Source organism: Triticum dicoccoides, chromosome 5B, assembly GCF_002162155.2.
Source record: "Triticum dicoccoides isolate Atlit2015 ecotype Zavitan chromosome 5B, WEW_v2.0, whole genome shotgun sequence".
NCBI lineage: Eukaryota > Viridiplantae > Streptophyta > Magnoliopsida > Poales > Poaceae > Triticum > Triticum dicoccoides.
In genome coordinates, this window is record NC_041389.1 from 611,275,879 (window position 1) to 611,281,793 (window position 5,915).

The window sequence follows — 5,915 nt, forward strand, 5'->3', positions numbered from 1 at the left end:
GGGACGGCGAGCCGGCTCGGCCGCGGGGGAAGACCAACTCCAAGAAGTAGCACAAGCGGGATGCAGCATCGAATGCCTTGATCGCAAGCGTGAAGGGCATGATGAACAAGAAGGATTCAAGAGAGGAGGAGCGCCGGCGTTTTAAAGAGGAGCAAATAAACGCCTTCATGGAGATCCAAACAAGGAGGCTAGAGATGGATGCGGAGAAGCAAGCCAAGATGCTTGAGTTGGAGGCGGAGAAGCAAGCGAAGATGCTCGAGATCGAGGCCGCCAACGCCAAGACCAAGGCCAAAGAAGTGGCTCTCGCAAACATGATGACCGGGGTGAAGATCATGAAGGTGGATCTCAACACCATGTCGCCAAGGAAGAGGCCATGGTTCGAGAAAATGCAGGCGGACATGCTCAAGTTCACCGACGAGTGATCTCATGGCTGCGAGCGCCTTTTTTTTTGTATGCCGGCTTGTGCGCTGGCATGACCACGGGGCCGTGATGGCGTGGTCGAACTCAAGTCCCACCCCTTTTTGTGTGCTGGCATGTGTGCCGGCCGCTGGCGAGTGAGCCAGCATGAACTATGTGGTGCATTTTTTAAAGCTGGCATGGTGCTGGCATGAGACATGGCCGCTGACAAGATCTATGGCCGCGGGCTTTTTAAAAATTTGAGTGCGGACATGAAAATGAGTCGGCGCGTTGGACGCACTGCCGATCCAAATACAAAACAGGACGGACGTCGTGCGCGCGGCCGATCCAAACGAACATAAAGCGGACAAATGCACCGTCCATTTACGTCGGCACGTTGAAGTTGCTCTCAACACGTTCCTACGGAGCCGAGGTACGACATGTTTAACATCACTTTAAATGCTCTGGCCCTCATTGAACTACCCCTATTGACCCCAAGTTTACTTGGTACGCAGCCGACCCACTCTACAATTAAAAATCTTAATCTTCGCCTCATGCGGTGAACAATAAACGCAGCAGAGCACAACCTTCGCCTCTTGATAATAAAAATTCTCAACGTACTATCCGGGAAAAGGTTTCATATTGGGTTCAGAGAGGGAAACTGAACTTTGCACTGGATGAGGATGAAAATACGCGTTTCTTCCATGCCTCTGCAACGGCATGGCTTCACCGGAACAAGATCGTCTCTCTCAACCTTAATAGTCAGACCATATTCTGTCATGACGCAGAGGCAAAACTTCTCGGGAACAAGACTAAGCAGTACTGGAATTTAGTATTTTGCCGAATACCGAAAAACTCCACGTACCGTTTCACACTCGGCGACGCCTTTGCCTATTATTGTTCTCGGCCCCGAGGACTCGGCCCGAATCCTACCAGCAAGCTGAGTTTGCCAAGAACCAGAACACAGGGACTCGGCAAAGTCTTTGCCGAGTGCTAAACGGTGATTCGGCAAAAAAAAAAAAAGACTTGACGGGCCGGACGGAGAGGGCAGGTGCCATGTGGTTGAAACTTTGCCGACTACTTGTAACAGGTACTCGGCGCACATGAAAGCCAATGAGTGAGACACGCCGCCTCAATTATTTGCCGAGTTGTTGGTCGCAAATTCGGCAAACTACGTCTATGCCGAGTAGGCCCACTCGGCGATACAGTGCCAGGCAAGCCCGAGCGGCCCATGTTTGCCGAGATCCGGCCTTCCTTCCAGAGAAGGACACGTGGCTTCTTTGCCGAGATGTGTTCTTGGCAAACTTGTTTTACCGAGTGGCGTACTAGGCAAAGATGAAGTCATATCTTCTATTTTATTTGGGTCTACATCAGCCCTGGAACAAAGACATATAAACAGCAAAAAATTGTCCCCAGACGGTACCACATCATAGGCAATGCATAAGAATCATAAAAAGTTCAATATTCTTCATCAAATTAACTAAAGCATCATAACAAGTCTAAACCTCTTCATCAACCTAACTAAAGCATCGCTACAAGTCTCAAATAGTCACTAAAACCTCACCGTGACCCATTTGTGTTACATTTTTTGATAAAGAGTGGATTTTATTGACTCAAAGTAGAGCATCAAGAAGATACAAATACAATGAGCACGCACACCTGGCCTCTGCATAACTAGAATGCACATAGCCAACACTAACACACACAAAAACAGGCCGGCAAATAGCAAAGTCATATAAGACCGAAGCTATGTTAGACCGGAGAAAAAAAACAAAGCAATCAGATCCTCGATCGGCAAACTACAACAATGACAATATCCACACCAACTATCTTGTGACAACATACATATGACAATGTTCTTCAACAGCAACACCTTCAGGAAGGAAGCGACGCTCAAGCACCGCCGTCACCAGATTACAAGCATCAAACTAATAAAGATCACAAGTAGGACAAAGAGATTCTTCATCCACTTCCACCCGGTCTGATTTCTTCCTACTTGGAGCAAATACATGAGTAAGGATGCTCTCACTCCTCTCTAGTATCATACCCTTTGTAGCAATTGTCTTTGTAACGATTGACTTGTTCATGGCATGCTTTCCATGAATCATGGACTCCTGGATGTGTACCTGAGTACACCACATACCACCTCATCTACAAAAGGGAGAATAACAAAATTTCAACACATAACAAAGCGTGAGACATATATAAGCAATATAAGGCTTCATGATTCATATACCGAAAGCATCAAGAAGTTGCCATCCGAGTCCACATCATCATCTACATAAGTACACCATCCCTACATCATTGTCAAGCTATCAAACACATTACTACAAGAATGGAGATATACTCCGAGGCATAGTCAGTGAAGCCAGTGATCATGGTGTGAGAGGAGGTGGGGTTATCCCCCACATTGGAGGAGCAAGCGTTGTCTGGAATGATGTTGAGTGGCGGGCGAACCCTCACCTTACGTGCCTGGCCCTCGCTCTCCTTAGTAGGTGGATTCTTCTTGGACAGCTCCTGAAAATGCTTTAGTAGGATGAGCTAGGGGTGCTCCTTAAGGATCAAATCTGTAAGAATTCAGGAGGCCATTGAAACAATGTCGGATCTACATTTTCTTCAGCGAATAAGCAAAACATAATTATGGAAAAACTACAATGAACAAAAAATTAAAACAACATATGATGAACAAGATTCGGATAAGTATTTCGTACATTTCGTTCTTTCTGTGCAATCATGTCGAGAAAAATAGAAGCCGTGGTTCTTTGATACGTTGTCTTTGTTGCACAAGACTCTGCACTCATTGCAAATTGGGCACTACAGAAGTACCAACAGACAATTTAGTACTAGGATATGATATGAGCGAGATTAACAAGGATAGATCATCATTTACCTCCACATGAACTGCATTGGGGTCGACTGCGGTTTTTTCGTGGTTCGACTTAGATGGGCAACCTCCACAGCCAATGGCAAACGGTGTCGTCCTCGTGAACGATTGTCGCCGTGGACATCCTAGAAATGGTAGCACGAACGTCTGGTAGAAGTGTTAGCAGGACAGATCTACGGGGGGAGAGTAGAAATGAAGAAGAAGAAGATGGGGAAAGAAGACTAAGAAAGAAGATGAGCCACCTATCTCTGCGCCCTGCAAATATTAATGTTAGGCAGTAATAAATAATTAGCAAGTGATCCACAAAAATAGGCACAAGTTCTAACAAAGAAAACTGAATACATACTGTAAATTTCATGACAGACATGTCGGTTTCATAGGCTGTAAGCTGGCAGAACAAAAGAAAATATTAATGCACTGAAAATAAACCAAAATGATAGAAAACACGGTGCACTTTGAAGAAGGAAAATAAAATGTATGTGGTCTAAGCCCTAAGATTAAGAGTATGGCATCGAACTCTTTTCATAAATGAATATTTGACAGTATGACGACGGAACTGTTCAAGAATAAAAGGATGCATATTTTACGCAACAAAACAGAAAAATGTGGAACGAGAGAAACAATTTTTGATGCGAAGAATGGTTGAATCAACGAGCGGATAGGACAGTAGGAACGCATGAGCGGAGATGAGATAAAAGAAACAAAACAAATATAAACGATGAGACAGAAAACAGAAGTCGAATATAAGAGAAGAACAATACGGAGACATAGGAAGAAGAAGGTGAACACTTAAGGAAGTCGTGGAACGGTGTACATAACATACCGGGATGTAAGGACATCTAATAGGTAGACAGACGTATAACTAGGGTAGGGCGACACATATATATATAATAAAAAATTATATTGTCCCATACTCGAACAGTTAAAGACATATCAACTCGTTGTCAGGAGTTTGCGCAGGTGCGTGCCCCCGCACTTGCGTACCCCAGCGAGTTTCAGACGGACACTCTTGAAAATAACTTCACCATGTGCAAACTTATTACCCCTGATCACCAGTGATATATAGTAGTGTAATCTTTGCAGTTCCTTTCTCAGAAGTCAGTTCACATGCGTGCATGCCCGCACACGCGAGATTCTTCCAACTTGTGATCCTAATCAAACACATGTTAGGACCTTCTGTTGGTGAGTGTGTGAAGAAAGCATCACTTGGAATGAGTGGCATCGTGAAAACATCTCTAACATGCATAGTCCGTCAAGCACAAATGACTTGCCTGGTCAGGGTCCGTGGAGGCGAGAGATTATCTTTCTCCGAGAGGTCAAAATCCAGAGCCTAGGCATCTGTCAGTTGCAGCCCGGATGCTACTCGATGATGTCACAAAGAATGCACACATAGATGAGGAGCGAGCTACACCCAAAAAGTTGTGTCCCTTCGCACAGGATCACCCGGCACCTCCTTGGCTCTTGGCGACACAGGCATTGATCACGGAACTCATCCCATATGACCTCCAAGTAGTCCTGGCCATGGGAAGCCCGGCCCGGCCGGCCCGGCCCGGCGCTGCCCCCTGGCTGGGCTCGGGCCTAGTTTTTGAGCCCGAAGGCCGGGCCGGGCCGGGCCCGGCCCCGTCGTTTTTGCCATTTTTTGAAGGTCGGACCGGGCCGGCCCTAAGCCCGACGGGCTTTTATGTACTCGGGTCGGGCTCGGGCCCAGAAACACAGGCCCGATGGCCGGGCCAGGCCGGGCCCGGGCCTGAGTTTTTTGTGTCGGGCTTGGCTAGGCCCGGCCTGGCCCGAGGTTTGGGCAGGTATACCTCCAAGCCTATAGGAGATTCTTGATTTTCCTTATACTCCATTCAAATGTTCGGCGATCAAATAAAAAAAAGGTATTTTCTCACCTCCTATTGCATAACTTAGATACAACCAATTGGAGTAGTTGTATGATAGTTTGTTGGTTGATGATATGGTCATTTTACCAAAAAAGACTCACGTACAACTTGTCACAGACAACCTAACAAAAATGTATTATTGAATTGATTACTTGGTATGGAACCAGTTATGTAATTCCCAAAGAGATCTATGTATCCAAGACTCTACATTCTGCAGGTCTCTCCCGGAATTGAACTGGAGAGTTGATTAGATATAGGGCAAGACCTTGTAGCCTTATGAGATTGCCTATACTGGGAGAGATACTACCCCCCAGGACAATGAAGAAAGATATATAAACTTGAGGCGAAGAGTAGCCTTCCCAGACCCTTTGGAATTGAGCCAGTGAGGTTGGTTTTGTTGAGGCTCAAGACCGAGAGGGAAAAGAGGTTACTGAGATGAGAAGCGAGCCATACATACAAGGTAAACGCCCGACAACTCAACAGTGGTGGCATGCTGCTACGCTGGTTACTCGAGGCACCAACCCAGTTGGAGTTTCCAGGTGTCCAGTTGCCTCTTTGCCATTGGTCATCCTTGCTAGAGAAGCAACCAAGATGACCGGTGGCAGTACTACGACGATAGGATACTGAAACATGATGATGCAAAATTCCATTGAGGTCCTCAACTAGAACGTAGGTGTATATGTCCGAAATGTATAAACAAACGTACTTTTATGGGGGTTTTATGGATCTCTTCTATAACTAATCTTCAGCCC

General features: G+C 46.1%; 1 long non-coding RNA gene across 1 annotated transcript; it reads right to left on the bottom strand.

Annotated features, from left to right (window-relative positions):
* Positions 1 to 2,867: 2,867 nt before the first annotated feature.
* Positions 2,868 to 3,537, bottom strand: LOC119306320. The gene is made up of 3 exons (XR_005148922.1): positions 3,287 to 3,537; positions 3,108 to 3,210; positions 2,868 to 2,963 (listed from the first exon to the last, which is right to left on the bottom strand). It is a non-coding gene; the product is annotated as an uncharacterized LOC119306320 (long non-coding RNA).
* Positions 3,538 to 5,915: the final 2,378 nt, after the last annotated feature.